General features: G+C 40.5%; 1 long non-coding RNA gene and 1 pseudogene across 1 annotated transcript; both read left to right on the plus strand.

Annotated features, from left to right (window-relative positions):
• The first annotated feature begins 1,114 nt into the window (after positions 1-1,114).
• On the plus strand, positions 1,115-5,172 carry LOC107003774 (annotated as a pseudogene).
• A 1,526-nt stretch (positions 5,173-6,698) lies between these two features.
• Positions 6,699-9,415, plus strand: LOC107004784. Its single transcript, XR_001454785.2, has 4 exons — positions 6,699-7,440; positions 7,529-7,632; positions 7,908-7,985; positions 9,132-9,415. It is a non-coding gene; the product is annotated as an uncharacterized LOC107004784 (long non-coding RNA).
• Positions 9,416-19,107: the final 9,692 nt, after the last annotated feature.

The raw sequence follows: 19,107 nt of genomic DNA on the forward strand, positions 1-19,107 counted from the left end.
ACTTTGTCTTGTATTCAATTTTTATTTAAAATTTCAGCTTGGGGACCCAAGTTTGAATCCCGACGACTACATATCTTTTCTTACTTTTCTCTCCTTGACCTTTCTGTTTTAGGCAGAGACGATGTGGGATTGATCCCCCACAACCTCATTCTATTTTCATTTAGTTTTTCTCCTAATTTCCTCACCTATCCGAGAGGTTGTGGGTTCGATCCCCACACACCTCATTTTATTTTATTGTTCTCTCTTTCATATCTTCACTTGAACCTTACCCCATTTCAAATCTCCCTCACCTTATTTATTTAATTATTGAATTTTTCAGCAGCTTACATATGGTGAAGTCTTGGGTTCGATCCCTAATGACCTCATAGATTTAACAAAAAAATTAAAACTAAAAATCTCCAAACGGCTTAGCCAAGACCAAATTTCCAGATTTCTGGAAATTTGGTCATGTTTTTAGTCCACATTTTCTCAACATTTGTACGCTAGATTCTTAGGAATTTCACTGGATATTTTGTACATTATTATGTATATTTATTCGTAGTATTTCATACAAAAACACAAGGATTTAACATACCATTTTAATACTCCAATTCATTACATTTTCATGCTCCAATTCGTACCAAGAGACACAGCCACACACACACATTGCACGCGTTTATCATTACATAATTCCGAACATACAAACATGATCATAATCATCTAGAGAATACGTTACATTCCTAAATTCTACAAGCAAAAATTACCTAACCTACAACAATCGATGGGAGCTAGTGACAGGGACATGCAAAGGGGAACATCTAGTTTTAGGATTAGAATTCGACTGAATCTTAGGGTCTCTTGGTAAAGGGACCATGAGGAAGAAATAACCATACCTTTTGTCGATCAACAACTTCCAAACCTGCTCCGTTGGAAAGCTGTCCACAAGAATACCAAAACCTAACCACGAAACTTCATTCACAACCCGTCAAAAACAATGTTTTTGCTTTGATTTTTAGATTAGTTTTTCTTTTGAGTTTTAGGGTACAAGTTCTTCAAGAGCGATGAACTTTAATTTTTTTGTTCTTTTACTGACGAAGAAAAGAGAGAATGAGAGTTGATAGGCGTGAGAAAGAGAATGGAGAGAGATGAGAGTTTATTGGCGAAGACATGCATTGTGTTCCTCTTTGTCAGTGTGAGAATTGCGTTAGATTCCTTTTCCTAAGTTTATAAATCTGTGTGTGCAAATATGGAAAAAAATTTTATGTGAGGGCATGTAGATAATTTTGTTGAGCTAGAACTTGAATTACTATAAAGTATTGTAAGCTCAAGAATTCTTGGTAAGGGTGTGTCACAACTTGAATATTTTGAGTATACAATTGAGCTATGTATGAGTATCTTTAGTCTTTTTGTGTACATTCACGATTGAGTCTTGTGAGGCACTATTTGAGACATCCTATTTGAACTGCTGAACTTAAGTCTTAGCTTGGGTCTTCTCCATTTACCTTCTTTTGCTACTTGCGGCAAGAGATACAAAGAACGATCTTCCTATTTGCGAATGAACAAGATATGTTCAATTTCAACGGAAATATGAAATTAGATGGTTCAAGTGGTAAATATTTCTGGCTAGTCTGAAGTAGGGGTTAATACAAAATAAAAAACTAAATAATATCGAATTACTTCGCTCGCTTGCTTTTGATTTTCCATTCTTAACTTGATTTTGAGCTCAATAAATGTTGAAACCAAATACAGGACCTTTAAACAATCAAAATAAATTGCCTATTTTCATTATCCTAGAATTCCACAATGTATTACCTTTAACGCAATCGTAGAAATAGTTATTGAATCAATTGTCACAAGAATAACAACAAAAATATTATAATAAAGCCCTTCAACTGCCTCTACTATAAAAGTTCTCTGTAACATTATTGAGTATAATTTACTCATACAAAGGCATATTCAACTAGAAAAACAAACCCTATGATAAAATTGAACCTTCAAAATCATATGTACACAACAAAAGAAAAGATCCACTAAAAGGTCGACAGTTATCCCACAAAATTTTCATTATATGGTGCTTTTGTGATTTTTGATACAGAGAAAACTATTCTCTTTTGAATTGTTGTTTCTTGGTGCAAACTATACTAATGAATCCATGAATATTTATGACAAATTTTCTCCTAATAAACTCAAAATTAGTTCTGTTAATGTGAGATTTAAATACTTGTATAATTTGAAACTAGATCAAACTTTTCTTGTTCAAAAGTTTTGAGCTTGTATGACAAAGGTAAAAGACACTTGATAAATTCTATGAAGGAGCCACAAAATAATAAAGAAAATCCTAATCACAAAATTCTAACCAAGAATTGACCAAACTAATTCACAAACAATAACTCACAGTCTTTGGACTGAACGACGCGAAAGAAATCAATCAACAATAGATTGAGTAAATTCAATTAGGAGAAATCTAGAGGAGAAATCAGTGAAATAATGAAAAAAGAAAATCTAGCATTTCTTTTGGTGGAAAACTTAGGGCGCTAAAAAGTTGGGGGAAATAAATTAATCTATGCCGCATTCTGTTTTGGCGGACAGCTAAATAGTATAATTAATAACTATTCTGAAATTAAAATTAACAACAATTAAAATTTATTGTTGCTAAATATTTAAATTAGGCAACAATAATATAGTTATTACTAAAAAGTTGTTGCAATTTATTTATATATAAAAAGTAATATATTAACCATAGTATATGGTGACAAGGTTAAAATGTTTGCTAACAAAAATAAATCTGTGGTTAAAAGTTGTAAGATATAGAAACAACTAAATTGATTTGTTGCCATTTGACAATATAAGCCAACAATAATTTTGTTGTTGCTAAAACATTGCTGCGAATTGTACATTTTCTTGTAGTGCGTGATAGAAATTGTTGCTTGTCTTAGCAAGGTTGACGATGATAATCTCAGCAGGTTAGTTTCACATAGCATCCACTAATTTGCTGGAATTTTCTAAAATATAGATAAAGAGGAAAAAAGAAATGAGCTTTTATGAGTCCACTTTCTATAGTAGTCCCTGTTCAAGAGATCATAGAACTTGTTCACTGTGTCCCAATCAAGATGACAATATGTGGCTGAATTATGGTGAAGATTTGAGACAAAAAGTTTTACATATTTTGAATTTGTCAGAGGTATACTTAGAGTGATTAGGGTTTGGAGTCGTTGATTATGGTAGAAGGTTAGTCGTTGGCGTTTGAACATTTTTGCGCTTTCTTATGTCATAATAAGTAGTTCCAAATTAGTTGGAAATGAATGTGTGGTTTGCATAAAAAGGCTTGGGAAATCTTCCCTTCACGAGATATACTCTGGGTTACGAGTTTAGCGCTAGTGCCATATCTTTACAAAGAATTAGACAGATGATGGAAGTTCACTGTACTTGCCCAAAAAAATTAGAAGTTCACTGTATTATGACTGACATTTGTATACTGATCTCTTAAATCCAGGAGTCTCTGAAATTATCTTGGGCTAGAAACCATGTTAGGAGTTGTTTGCAAGACGCATCATGGACTTAAAGCACTGCAGACATATGATATGAAAGGTCTTATGAATAAAAGTTCTGGTCTTCAAAGTACTGATGCTTCAATTGGAAGACCTTTTGATCTCCGATATCTTTTTATCTGTCTTGAGAACATAAGGTTTGAGGTTATAATGATCTCTTCTTCCAAATACATCTCACATTCTTTAGATCTTCTTTAGTCCTCCTTGTTTTCTTCGATTTTCAGTCAATATGATTAATGTTGACACGGCTAACTTATATTGTGTTACAAGTACTGATCATGGTTTGAGAGACACCATCTTCTATTGACTCTTTTCACGGTTGCAAACAAAACAAAGGCAGACATTATGTAGGCATTACCTTTTATAGCTGATGGATCCATATCGTTGGAAGGTGGGATCATAAAGAGTGATGGTATATTTTCCCCAGGCGAAAGGTTAAAAGGCTTGTCTTAAAAAGTAAGTTTATTATATTCATATGTTTTTGTTTTTTCATAGTTCAACTCGCAATTTTTTTTTTGTTAGATAAGGTAATTTTCTATTCACAAAAAGCTCATCATAGAATGTATGTTTAATGGGAAACTTACATCCCAGAGAGTGGTGGGCACACCCTCAAAAGACATACAAAATTAAGAGTTTCCTATAAAATCGACCATCTCTATGCTTTTCCCTACCAACTCTTGCTTACACCATAGTTCAACTTGCTTATGATGATACTTTAAAAAATTAATTGTCTATTAAATTTTTCCTTTTTGAGTATGAAGTAATATAGTTGATCTCTAATTGTGCACCTGAATTGGGAAGTTGGTGGTATATTGTGACCATGGTGCTTGACCTTTCACAAACTTCCTTTGTCTGTCTGTACATAATGGTGCATAAAAGTACATTAGTTTGTTATGCTTTTTAATTTCAAAATGATTACAACCAATTGTAATCTTTGATGAATCATTATTCTGAAGGGGAGGGCGCCAGAAGAGTCAGCAACACAATAATCACGAAAGATAATCTATAATATAATTTTCTTGGTGAGTAGTCTTCAAGATTTATCACGTTCGGAGTCTACGTCCCATTTTATATTTACCTGAATGACTTCTTGTTATTATTTATATCATAGGAGTTTTTTTAAATCCTATTATAATGTTTGTTTACATCCAAACAATAAATTATATGTTTTTGATTTTGTATGTTTATAAATTAGATTTATTTGAAGTTGCCGCACATACAAAAATTTTTTTTTGTTGAGTGTATCATTGAATAATTATGCTCTCTACCTTCCGAAGGTAGGGGCATCACTCCGTACACAGCAACCTCCCGGATCGTCTTGGGGGATTGTACTTTATGTGTTGTTATTTGTTTTTATTGCATCACTAAATAATTTGGATTTTTCCATTTCGTGTTTATTTTTTTTTAAAGGGAAATACACGTCAAATTTCCAAAGAATTCTAGAATGTCGTATCTACCTGAATGCTATTTTGAAACATAGATACAGATGAAGGAGTTGAAGTGTGAAAGGGTAAGATTTGTGGAAGATTTACAGAGAGAGCAAAAATTGCTAACCAATGCAAAGAAGAAGTTTGAAATAAGGATACAAGAACATGTAAACTTTCTTTTACAAAACTCTTCCAATCTTTCAAGGATGTATGCTTGAGATTTTCTCGTTTATAACTATGCATTGTTTCCAATCTATTTTTGAAAAAAGAATTACTGATTTCAATAAAACTTTGCATAAATACGAAGTAACAAATGTTTATTGATACAATAAGAAAAATGAAAAGAAATTAATTTTTTAAACTAAAATCTCTAAAACATACAAGAATCTGGAATCTTTGAATGGAAAAGATCAAAACCACTGAACACTCAATGTCCTTTTATGTAAATTATTTCCCACTAGTATCTGTGGTTTGACTTCGAATATATCCTCCCAAGATAGAATGATCTCAATCACCAGCGTATAGTTACCAAAAAATCTGGTGTTAGCGAACCACTCAACATTAGTAAACTACAAGAAGACATTTTTGTGAAGTAGTAGAAGAAGAAAATCACAAAGTGGTAAGAAAAATTCTGAAGAATGATGGTATTTATAGGCAAAAGGAATAGGTTCTGAAAGGTTGCAATTCTTAATGAATCCACACGACCATCAATGAATGTTCTCAACCTTTCAAAAGGTCCTGGATATTCCTAAAAATTGCAATCTTTCCAAACAATCATTTCCAAATGGTGGGATATTTAAATAAAATTAAGAATGATTTTAAATAAAAGGGGTCGATTCTGACATACCTTGTTAGCGATCGCTCCGACGAAATCCACGAACTAATTCTTGGCATTCTTACATCTTCTTCTCCCTTCACTTCTTTGATTGTTTCTCTCAAAGCCCTAGAAATACATCAATATGCACACATACAAGTATTGTCAACATATTTTCATTGCAAAAACTACAGCAGCTAACTAAAGATCATGAGTTGGATAATTCATCTCATGAACCTTGAGTTGTCTAGAAGCATAAGCTATCACAGAAGCACTCCAATACGACTCGAGAAGCATCAGAATAGACTACAAAGCCTTCATTACCCTTCGATAAAGTTAATACTGGAGCAGAGGTAAGTTTATCATTCAACTCTTCAAAACCTTTTTCACAAGCTTGCGACCACTCAAACTTCACCTTCTTTTGGGTCAAGGTTGTCAAAGGAAAAGAAATGGAAGAAAATCCATCAACAGACCTTCTATAATGCCCCGCTAGTCCCACGAAACTCCTTATATCATTGGGAGTTGTCAAAGGTCAATTCAATTTTTGACCGCATCCGTCTTCTTCAAATCTACCTATACACCCTCACTAGAGATAATACGGCAAAAAAACATACGACATCAACCAAAATTCACACTTGCTGAATTTTGTAGAGTGTTGGTGTTATTTAATGACTTGCAAGACGAACCTCAAATTACTTTGATGCTGATTTTCATTCTTGGAGTATATCAAAATATTATTAATGAACACAATCACAAATGATTCAAGGTAATCTCGTAAAACTCTATTCATTTGGTCCATAAACACCGTCGGTACATTGGTTAACTGTAATGACCCTTATTGTCATTTTTAGTGTTTTATCTTTTGTACATCGTTTAGAGCATTCCTACAGCGATTCTAAGTCATTTATGACTTGCTGGGACTGATAGATCGGTCACCTGGTCATTCGTTTTGTTATTGTGTGAGCTTTAGTATTTTTGAAGCTTATGAACCTTGAACGATCATTTTCGATCAAAAGTTCAAGAAGATGACATCAGAATCCAATTCTGACGATTCCATCAGTTCCGGAAGGGTCATTTTAGTCCAGTAGCATTGTCGACATGACTCCCAAAGTTTTCAGTGTGAGTTGGTGGGATTAGGCGTTTTAACTTTAAGTTTAAAGGCTAAGTTTGACTTTAGTCAACATTCTGAGTAAACGCGCTCGGATGAGAATTCCGTCAGCGCGGTTAGCTCCGGAATGTCGAGTTTGGTCTAGTTTGACCCTTCTTTCGGGTTTTGAGGTTTTTGATATTTTTCCGAGCCCTTTTGTGGTTTTTGACTTAAAATGGCCAATGGAAGTGGGACCCACATTTTATCGAGATGACCTCTGATGAAAATTTCGACTGCGCCTTTGAGTCCGGAATGTCGACTTTGGTAGGGTAGCATATCTATTTTATTTTTATCAGGTTCCGAACGGATTCCGAGCACCCGTCGGAGACTTTAAAGAAAGTAGGCAAAGCTGAATCTGGTGCAGCCCCTATAAAAACCCCAACTTTCAGCTTTATGTTTTACTTTGGAACTTGATATCTTGAGCGATACAACTCCGAATTGGGCGATTCAAAAGGCTAAGTTGTGAGATTTTTCGAGGGCAACACATTGGTGAGCTTGGAATCTGATTTGGGGACACGATTTGAGGTAAATTTTGGGTTTTAAATGCTGTCATAGCTCATTTTCGAGCACAAGTTTTGGGAAATTTCAGAAGGTGATTTCTTGGCCATTTTAGGTCCGAATCAAGTGATTCAAGAGCCTATATTGTGGGGTTTTTCGTGAGGATCGTCGTGGTGTGATTGGTTTTGGCTGTTGGAGCTTCATTTTTGGTAAAATCTGGTAAGTAGCTGCTGCCATTGTTGCTGATTTTTAGCTTAGGATTTGGGTTTTTTTTGTTGCATGTTAATGTTGGGACCGTCTTGAGTCCTGAATTGTGCTCCATTCTGCTATGCAAGTTTCGAGAGTTATTTAGGACTTTTATTTGGGGTTAATTCGGGATTTCTCAACGCGGATCCCATTTTTTTCCATTTTGACCGTGAAATTGACCCGTCTCCGTTTCTTGCAATTTTAGTGTTTAAATGACTGTAATAACGTTGTGACTCTATTTCTGATAGTGTATCAACGTTTCGAGGCCTTTTAGAAAGTAAAAGATCCGGGGAGTGAATTTTGGAGCGCGCGTGATCTGCGTTCAGGTAGGCTATGGTTTCTCTTCTTAGACTGAACTCGAACATGTGAATGCATGTTGATTAGTTGGAATTTGGGTTGGGTAGTTATTGGATCATGCATAGGTGTTAAAAATTATATTTTCGGCCTTGTTCTGAGAATTATCGGGTAACTGTGAGCATGTTTATATTGACCTTCTTTGCTATATGAATTACTTGTATGTTTGAATACTGGTTGTCAGAAGTATGTTGAGCCTTAGTTTAGGTTTGACTAGGGTTTTCCTTAGAAATGCATGATTCAAAGTCGGTAGGACTTAGTTTAGCCCCGACGTCGCTCGGCCGGCTTAAATCCTTGTAGACTGATGTAGCAGACTTGAGTCTGATAGTTTGGTATTTAGCTAGACGATGAGCTTGCTCTAGCGATAGTTACTCTTATTTCTTAGATGTTACGGCTTCTCGAGTTACGTCAGTGACAATGAATTCCGCTCCGTGATTCAAAGTTGAGTTTCTATTCGACTGTAAGGTCTTACATTGATTAGCTAAGTCTGGATGGTGTTCCATGGGTTTATATGATTATGGATAGATAAAGACTCTTTCAGCATGCTATATCGACATCTTTGTCGGGTATCCGGATTTAAGGTCCGGCCTCGACCATCCACATACTTATGTAGAGCATCCGGTTAGAGGTCCGGCCTCAAGTATGTAGAGCATCCGGTTAGAGGTCCGGCCTCAGTTACTTATATTTTGCAATTGGCTACTTGTGTAATTCTGGTGAGTGTCCGGTTCAAGGCCCGACCTCCGTACCGTCAGATTCTACTTTTTGGTTCGGTGTTCTTTGGCCTCGAGTTCTATTCTCCTTAAGTTATAGTTATTTCGTGTACGCGTCGGACTTATGGGGGTCCGTTCGGGTTTTTATTTAAACTTGTGCACGAGTGTACCTTCTGGGCTTATGGTGGGTCCAGTTAGGTGTAGTTAGCTTATTTATATTAATTTAGTTAGATCTTTATACACTCGTGTGCATTATTGTGTTACTTAGCCTTCCGTTCTTGACCTCTAGTTTTGTGATTTCGTCTTTTCATAGTGCTTTACTTTTCTAGTTCAGTCGGCCTATGATGCCTACTGGGTACCTGTTATTTGGTACTCATGCTACACTCTGCATCTATTTTCGTGATGCAGGTCCGAGCACCAGTAGTCAGCGTTGATCGAGTTTGGAGAATTTCTGGTCTGGAGACAGGGGTGAGCACACAGGGTTTTGTACTATTTCAGTCTCCATCTGTTTATATAAAGACTTGTCTTTTACTTTTCGAGACAGTCTAGTTTCGGTGGTCCACTGTTGGGACTTGTACTCGTTTTGTTGGTAGCTCTGTATTAGTGACTTCCAGGTTCTGGGAGGGATCCTTTATTGCATTTATGTTTTGGTTTGCTTATGTTGTTATAGTAATTTTTCTTAGTCTTGTTTAGTTTCTACCCTCACACCCATTATGTGTGGTTCTGGGTTGTGGTTTGGCTTACCTACTGATGGGTTATAGTAGGTGCCTTCATGGCTCGAGAAATTGGGTCGTGACAAGTTGGTATCAGAGCCCTAGGTTCAACGGTCTCACTTTTACAGAGCTAACGTCTAGTAGAGTCCTGCGGATCGGTGCGGAGACGTCCGTAACTTATCTCCAGGAGGCTACAGGATGTATTTAGGAAAATATCCATTTTGTTTCAAATTCGTGCCGCGTGTGTCTTGTTTGTTTCTTAAAATCTCAGTTGTTTCACTCTATTACAGGATGGCTCGCACGCGAGGCGGTGCGTTCGGGGGAGATGCACCCGGAGCCTCAGTTTGGGGTAGACGTCGACCACGAGGTCGAGGTAGGGCTGCAGCACCTGCCCGGGATATGGAGGAGGAGCCTCATGCAGCGCATGTACCGCCACAGCCAGTGGGGCCGGGGCCCGCCCAGCCACCACCCGCACCGGTTGCAGCACCTGATCTTCATTCCCTCTTGACTCAGATATTAGCAGCTATTGGGGATATGAGACAGGCACCAGCACCAGCAGTACCAGCACCAGCGCTGCAAGATCAGCCGCCACCAGTTCATGTGGCCGCCCCACCAGACTTAGAGGTTAGAGAGATGCCACTGCGGGATCAGAAGATGCTTGGGGTATTTCAGAGGTTGGCACCGCCTATATTCTCAGGGGCGATTGGAGAGGACGCTCACGAGTTCCTGCTCACTTGCCAGGAGCAGTTACAGTCATTAGGCCTTTTGGAGTCGAGAGGAGCTGACTTCACCGCTCATCAGTTCCGTGGGCCAGCCAGGCAGTGGTGGCGCGCGTATCGAGAGTCTAGGCCAGTTGGATCTCCTCCTATATCTTGGAGCGAGTTCTCAGAGGCTTTCTTGGCCCGGTTCATGCCACGGAGCGTCAGAGACAGGCTTCGTGATCAGTTCTCTAGATTGGAGCAGGGATCTATGACCGTTTCCGAGTATGAGGCGAGGTTCCATGAGTTGTCTCGCCATGCTACTATGATCCTGCCCACAGAGGGAGAGAGAGTTCGTTGTTTTGTACGTGGGTTGCGATACCGTTTGAGGGTTGACACAGAGCATATGGTTTCAGCTGGCCGTTCTTTTCTTGATGTGGTCGATCATGCCCGATCCATGGAGCATATTCATCGTGAGGCCCAAGGGGGCAGCGATAAGAGGGCACGCTACCAGGGCAGCTATAGCGAGTCGCAGACTAGGGGGAGGGACTCATATGATAGGCCACGTCAGAGGTTCCAGCAGGGTCAGACCAGTCGCCCTGTTCAGGCGGCATTACCTGTTTCTGAGGGAGGCCAATATCAGCAGAGTAGTCCTAGTACAGGCCAGAATTCGAGGGCATCAGATTCTGTTCCTTCATGCCGCGGTCGGGTTACTACAGGGCGTTCAACTTCGGGGTGTTATGAGTGTGGTGCTCTTGACCATTGGTCTAGAGAATGCCCCCGGCGAGGTCGGGGGGCGATTGTACCAGCTCCACCTACTTCAAAACCAGTTTCAGCCGTGTCTTCTTCGGCTAGAGGAGGTGGTCAGATTCAGCACAGTCGAGAGAGTCGACAGGGTACCAGTGGTGGAGCTCGGGGAGGCAGGTCAGGTGGTAGACCGGGTGCACCAGGTAGAGGTGCTCAAGGCCATTTCTACGCTGCCCCGACAAGGGCGGCGGCTGAGGCATCTGACGATGTCATCTCAGGTACGCTCTTCTTGTGCCATCAGCCTGCTACAGTATTATTTGATCCAGGGTCCACATTCTCGTATGTATCTATTTATTTTGCTCCCCGATTGGGTATGAGGTCCGAGTCTTTGGCAGAGCCGATTCATGTTTCGACCCCGATAGGTGAGTTCTTAGTAGTGGATCAAGTATTGCGATCTTGCTTAGTGACTATCCAGGGTTATGATACTAGAGCTGATCTTATTATGCTAGATATGATTGATTTTGATGTGATTTTGGGCATGGACTGGTTATCCCCATATCATGTGGTCTTGGATTGCTATGCCAAGACTGTTACCTTATCCATGCCTGGTGTTCCCCCGGTATTGTGGCAGGCTACTTATAGTCACACACCGACGGGGATAATCTCTTTTATTCGAGCTAGGCGATTGGTTGCTTCTGGGTGTTTAGCGTATTTGGCCCACATCAGAGATGTGAGTAGGGAGGGGCCTTCAGTTGACTCAGTTCCTGTGGTTAGAGAGTATGCAGATGTGTTCCCTACAGATCTACCTGGCCTACCCCCAGAGCGTGACATTGATTTTGCAATAGATTTGGAGCCTGGCACTCGTCCTATTTCTATTCCGCCTTATCGGATGGCTCCTGCAGAGCTCAGAGAGCTCAGTGTTCAGTTAGAGGACCTCTTAGAAAAGGGGTTCATTCGTCCGAGTGTGTCGCCTTGGGGTGCTCCTGTTCTGTTTGTGAAAAAGAAGGATGGGACTTTGAGGATGTGCATTGACTACAGGCAGCTGAACAAGGTGACGGTGAAGAACCGTTACCCTATGCCTCGTATAGATGATTTGTTTGATCAGCTTCAGGGTGCCGTCGTATTTTCTAAGATTGATTTGAGGTCCGGGTACCATCAGCTGAGGATTAGAGCAGCAGACATCCCTAAGACTGCATTTAGGACTCGTTACGGCCATTATGAGTTCCTTGTGATGTCTTTTGGGTTGACTAATGCCCCAGCCGCCTTTATGGACTTGATGACACGTGTGTTCAGGCCATACCTTGATTCATTTGTTATCATCTTCATTGATGACATATTGGTATACTCGCGGAGCCGGAGTGAGCATGAGCAGCATTTGAGGATAGTGCTCCAGACTTTGAGAGATCAGCAGCTTTATGCCAAGTTCTCAAAGTGCGAGTTTTGGCTTGCATCTGTAGCATTCTTGGGGCACGTGGTGTCCAAGGAGGGTATTAGGGTAGATCCGACGAAGATTGAAGCTATTCGTGATTGGGACAGACCCACTTCTGTTACTGAGGTTCGTAGCTTTGTCGGGTTAGCGAGTTACTACAGGCGTTTTGTTGAGGGCTTTTCTACTATTGCAGCTCCTTTGACTCGGTTGACTCGCCAGGATATTCCCTTTGTGTGGTCGGAGGAGTGTGAGATGAGCTTCCTGAAGCTCAAGGAGTTGCTTACTAGCGCTCCTATATTGACTCTTCCGATTGAGGGCGAGGGTTTCACGATTTATTGTGATGCGTCTGGTGTTGGTGTGGGTTGTGTATTGATGCAGCAGGGCCGGGTTATTGCGTATGCGTCGAGGCAGCTTAAGGTCCATGAGCGCAACTACCCCACCCATGACTTGGAGTTGGCAGCGGTAGTTTTCGCGCTTAAGATTTGGAGGCACTACTTGTATGGAGTTCGATGTGAGATCTATACTGACCACAAGAGTCTTCAGTACATCATGAGCCAGAGGGACCTTAATTCGAGGCAGCGTCGTTGGATTGAGCTCCTGAAGGATTATGATCTCTCCATTCTCTATCATCCGGGCAAGGCGAACGTGGTAGCAGACGCCTTGAGCCGAAAGGCGGTGAGTATGGGTAGTTTAGCCTTCTTATCTGCAGGTGAAAGACCCTTGGCTTTGGACATTCAGTTTTTAGCCAATAGCATGGTTCGATTAGATATATCAGATTCTAGACGCGTCTTGGCTTATATGGGAGTTCAGTCTTCTTTGTATGATAGGATCCGTGGTTGTCAATTTGAGGATAAGGCCCTGGGGTCCCTTAGAGATCGAGTGTTAGCGGGTAATGGTGATCAGGCTACCTTAGATCCTGATGGAGTGTTGAGATTCGCTGGTCGCATTTGTGTCCCGAGAGTTGGAGATTTGATACAGTTGATACTTTCGGAGGCTCATGAGTCTAGATATTCTATCCATCCGGGTACAGCGAAAATGTATCGTGATTTGAGACAACATTACTGGTGGAGTGGCATGAGACGAGATATTGCTGACTTTGTTTCTCGTTGCTTGTGCTGCCAGCAGGTAAAGGCTGAGCATTTGAGGCCTGGTGGGGAATTTCAGGGATTACCCATTCCGGAGTGGAAGTGGGATCGCATTACTATGGATTTTGTGGCTGGTCTACCGAGGACTTCTAGAGGATTTAATAGTATTTGGGTCATCGTTGATCGATTGACCAAGTCAGCACATTTCCTTCCCGTTCAATCTTCATTTAGTGCCGAGAGGTTGGCTCGTATCTACATTCGGGAGGTGGTTCGACTTCATGGGGTGCCAGTTTCTATTATATCAGATCGGGGTTCTCAGTTCACGTCTAGCTTTTGGAGGACCTTTCAGGATGAGTTGGGCACCCGGGTTGACCTGAGCACAGCTTTCCACCCGCAGACTGATGGTCAGTCAGAGCGCACTATTCAGGTCCTTGAGGACATGCTACGGGCTTGTGTTTTGGAGTTTGGTGGTCAATGGGACCAGTTCTTGCCTTTGGCGGAATTTGCATATAACAACAGCTACCATTCTAGCATTCAGATGGCCCCGTTTGAGGCCTTGTATGGTAGGCGTTGTCGCACTCCAGTGGGCTGGTTCGAGTCTACAGAGCCTAGGCCGCGAGGTACAGATTTGATTCAGGAGGCTTTGGAGCAGGTGAGAGTGATTCAGGATAGACTCAGGACAGCTCAGAGTAGGCACCAGAGTTATGCGAATCGGAGGCGTCGACCTTTGAGATTCTCTGTTGGTGATCGGGTATTTCTCCGTGTGTCGCCCATGAAGGGTGTGATGAGATTTGGGAGACGGGGTAAGCTTAGCCCCAGGTATATTGGGCCTTTTGAGATACTTCGGACAGTTGGGGAGGTTGCTTATGAGTTGGCCCTACCTCCAGCATTTTCAGCCATCCATCCAGTTTTCCATGTCTCGATGCTACGCCGATATATTCCTGATGAGTCCCATGTGCTCCAGTATGATGCAATTGAGTTGGATGATCATTTGACATTTGTAGAAGAGCCAGTTGCCATCCTAGCCAGAGATGTGAGGAAATTGCGCTCGAGAGCCATTCCTATTGTTAAGGTCCGTTGGAGGCATCGTTCAGTCGAGGAGGCTACCTGGGAGACCGAGCAGGAGATGCGAGAGCAGTATCCCGTCTTGTTTGAGCCTTCAGGTACTTCTTGAACCTTACTTTCGCGGACGAAAGTTCTTTTTAGTAGTGGATATTGTAATGACCCTTATTGTCATTTTTAGTGTTTTATCTTCTGTACATCGTTTAGAGCGTTCCTACAGCGATTCTAAGTCATTTATGACTTGCTGGGACTGACAGATCGGTCACCTGGTCATTCGTTTTGTTATTGTGTGAGCTTTAGTATTTTTGAAGCTTATGAACCTTGAACGATCATTTTCGATCAAAAGTTCAAGAAGATGACATCAGAATCCAATTCTGACGATTCCATCAGTTCCGGAAGGGTCATTTTAGTCCAGTAGCATTGTCGACATGACTCCCAAAGTTTTCAGTGTGAGTTGGTGGGATTAGGCGTTTTAACTTTAAGTTTAAAGGCTAAGTTTGACTTTAGTCAACATTCTGAGTAAACGCGCTCGGATGAGAATTCCGTCAGCGCGGTTAGCTCCGGAATGTCGAGTTTGGTCTAGTTTGACCCTTCTTTCGGGTTTTGAGGTTTTTGATATTTTTCCGAGCCCTTTTGTGGTTTTTGACTTAAAATGGCCAATGGAAGTGGGACCCACATTTTATCGAGATGACCTCTGATGAAAATTTCGACTGCGCCTTTGAGTCCGGAATGTCGACTTTGGTAGGGTAGCATATCTATTTTATTTTTATCAGGTTCCGAACGGATTCCGAGCACCCGTCGGAGACTTTAAAGAAAGTAGGCAAAGCTGAATCTGGTGCAGCCCCTATAAAAACCCCAACTTTCAGCTTTATGTTTTACTTTGGAACTTGATATCTTGAGCGATACAACTCCGAATTGGGCGATTCAAAAGGCTAAGTTGTGAGATTTTTCGAGGGCAACACATTGGTGAGCTTGGAATCTGATTTGGGGACACGATTTGAGGTAAATTTTGGGTTTTAAATGCTGTCATAGCTCATTTTCGAGCACAAGTTTTGGGAAATTTCAGAAGGTGATTTCTTGGCCATTTTAGGTCCGAATCAAGTGATTCAAGAGCCTATATTGTGGGGTTTTTCGTGAGGATCGTCGTGGTGTGATTGGTTTTGGCTGTTGGAGCTTCATTTTTGGTAAAATCTGGTAAGTAGCTGCTGCCATTGTTGCTGATTTTTAGCTTAGGATTTGGGTTTTTTTTTTGTTGCATGTTAATGTTGGGACCGTCTTGAGTCCTGAATTGTGCTCCATTCTGCTATACAAGTTTCGAGAGTTATTTAGGACTTTTATTTGGGGTTAATTCGGGATTTCTCAACGCGGATCCCATTTTTTCCATTTTGACCGTGAAATTGACCCGTCTCCGTTTCTTGCAATTTTAGTGTTTAAATGACTGTAATAACGTTGTGACTCTATTTCTGATAGTGTATCAACGTTTCGAGGCCTTTTAGAAAGTAAAAGATCCGGGGAGTGAATTTTGGAGCGCGCGTGATCTGCGTTCAGGTAGGCTATGGTTTCTCTTCTTAGACTGAACTCGAACATGTGAATGCATGTTGATTAGTTGGAATTTGGGTTGGGTAGTTATTGGATCATGCATAGGTGTTAAAAATTATATTTTCGGCCTTGTTCTGAGAATTATCGGGTAACTGTGAGCATGTTTATATTGACCTTCTTTGCTATATGAATTACTTGTATGTTTGAATACTGGTTGTCAGAAGTATGTTGAGCCTTAGTTTAGGTTTGACTAGGGTTTTCCTTAGAAATGCATGATTCAAAGTCGGTAGGACTTAGTTTAGCCCCGACGTCGCTCGGCCGGCTTAAATCCTTGTAGACTGATGTAGCAGACTTGAGTCTGATAGTTTGGTATTTAGCTAGACGATGAGCTTGCTCTAGCGATAGTTACTCTTATTTCTTAGATGTTACGGCTTCTCGAGTTACGTCAGTGACAATGAATTCCGCTCCGTGATTCAAAGTTGAGTTTCTATTCGACTGTAAGGTCTTACATTGATTAGCTAAGTCTGGATGGTGTTCCATGGGTTTATATGATTATGGATAGATAAAGACTCTTTCAGCATGCTATATCGACATCTTTGTCGGGTATCCGGATTTAAGGTCCGGCCTCGACCATCCACATACTTATGTAGAGCATCCGGTTAGAGGTCCGGCCTCAAGTATGTAGAGCATCCGGTTAGAGGTCCGGCCTCAGTTACTTATATTTTGCAATTGGCTACTTGTGTAATTCTGGTGAGTGTCCGGTTCAAGGCCCGACCTCCGTACCGTCAGATTCTACTTTTTGGTTCGGTGTTCTTTGGCCTCGAGTTCTATTCTCCTTAAGTTATAGTTATTTTGTGTACGCGTCGGACTTATGGGGGTCCGTTCGGGTTTTTATTTAAACTTGTGCACGAGTGTACCTTCTGGGCTTATGGTGGGTCCAGTTAGGTGTAGTTAGCTTATTTATATTAATTTAGTTAGATCTTTATACACTCGTGTGCATTATTGTGTTACTTAGCCTTCCGTTCTTGACCTCTAGTTTTGTGATTTCGTCTTTTCATAGTGCTTTACTTTTCTAGTTCAGTCGGCCTATGATGCCTACTGGGTACCTGTTATTTGGTACTCATGCTACACTCTGCATCTATTTTCGTGATGCAGGTCCGAGCACCAGTAGTCAGCGTTGATCGAGTTTGGAGAATTTCTGGTCTGGAGACAGGGGTGAGCACACAGGGTTTTGTACTATTTCAGTCTCCATCTGTTTATATAAAGACTTGTCTTTTACTTTTCGAGACAGTCTAGTTTCGGTGGTCCACTGTTGGGACTTGTACTCGTTTTGTTGGTAGCTCTGTATTAGTGACTTCCAGGTTCTGGGAGGGATCCTTTATTGCATTTATGTTTTGGTTTGCTTATGTTGTTATAGTAATTTTTCTTAGTCTTTTTTAGTTTCTACCCTCACACCCATTATGTGTGGTTCTGGGTTGTGGTTTGGCTTACCTACTGATGGGTTATAGTAGGTGCCTTCATGGCTCGAGAAATTGGGTCGTGACATTAACCAAGAGGATATAACTAGATAGTGATCATATCTAGTTCGGAAAATTGTTTTATGGAACATTTTCACCCCTCACCCTAAGTTGGTTATATCCCAACCATAAGTGAATATTGGAAAGTAGCTAGCAATATGTAGTTTATCAAAGCGGTCATCAAACTGAGTGAGAGGATATTTGTTATATATGGTGACCTTATTGAGTTGGAGAATATCAATGCACATTTTAAAGGACCCATCCTTCTTCTTCACAAACAATACTGGAGCACCTCATAGAGAAATACAAGGTCGAATGAAACAATTGTATAGTAAACCTTTGCGTTGGAGCTTCAACTCTTTCAATTCATACTGTCACGACTGCTAAGGGTCTGCTCGAGGCCAGTAATGGTCTTTGAGTGTCGGCAACGCCCAGAGTGTAGGCTTGGGGCGTGAAAGTTAGCAAAGTCATTATATTAAAATAAGAAAAACAGAAAAGGAAAGAAAACCTTGTCAATCAATTCTCAATGATCTTTATGGAATATTGACACTTTAGACTTCTACATCTCCTAAATCAACAACTTTAACCGCGAATTGTTCAACACTTTGCCCTTTCCAACACCGATCCTTGCTAGTTTTTTTTGTTTCTTCAAAGTCCCGTTTACGAGAGAAGACGTATTGGGGACATTTCTCTTTACCAGTAGAAGTATAAACTACTTCTTTCTTGGAAGTCTTAGAGGAGTTAAGCTTCTTATATGGAGGTTGTGGACAAACTTGTGTCTTAACGACTGAACGTGTCTTTTAAATATCTTGACTTTTAGCTTCTAAACGGGTAAAAAATTATGATTCAACTTTTTTCACCATAGGATCTCTCCTACCAAGATGAATATTGGGTAGTATAAAGCTTCTTTGCGGAACTTATCACATGAGGAAATATCTCTTTAGACATAGTTGCATGAGATATGTAAATGCGCCAATATCTAAGGCCTTCATCAATTTAGTGAACAAGAATATCATTTTCTAAATACCCCGGATTATGTTGATAAAAACCAAAGTGGTGACTAAATCGGTGCATGATATATGGCTCGATGGCAAAGGAATCCCTCTCCTTAATGGAAGATAATTAAAATGAAGGTTCATAAATAAGCTAGCTTCAAATATGGTTCTCTTCCATCATCAATATAATAAGTTTGGTGAGGCCTACTAAGCATGGCTTCATTCCATAAAATGTTTTTTGCCCCGATGAACACACTTTCTTGCTTCATATTTGTCAAAGTACATTGCAACACCTTCCCAAGAATATACCACAATTTGTTGAGAGAAGGTCAATTTGTAAGCATATAGTGTGTCTAGAGATAGTAATCAAGCTAACCATATACAATGTGGATGGGAAAACAGAATCTTATATGGTCTAACTGTGAAGAATTTTTAAATTATATTTAAGACATGATATATGTGTTCTATAATCGAAACCGTAATGCCCACCCTTTCATTGCTTGCCATTAAACTTGCTATCTTGAAAGTTTCAGGCCGAATGAAACTCCCTTTTGAAGACGGAAATACAAAGGCACATAAAAAACATGACAAAAAATACA

Source organism: Solanum pennellii, chromosome 11 (genome assembly GCF_001406875.1).
Source record: "Solanum pennellii chromosome 11, SPENNV200".
Lineage (NCBI taxonomy): Eukaryota > Viridiplantae > Streptophyta > Magnoliopsida > Solanales > Solanaceae > Solanum > Solanum pennellii.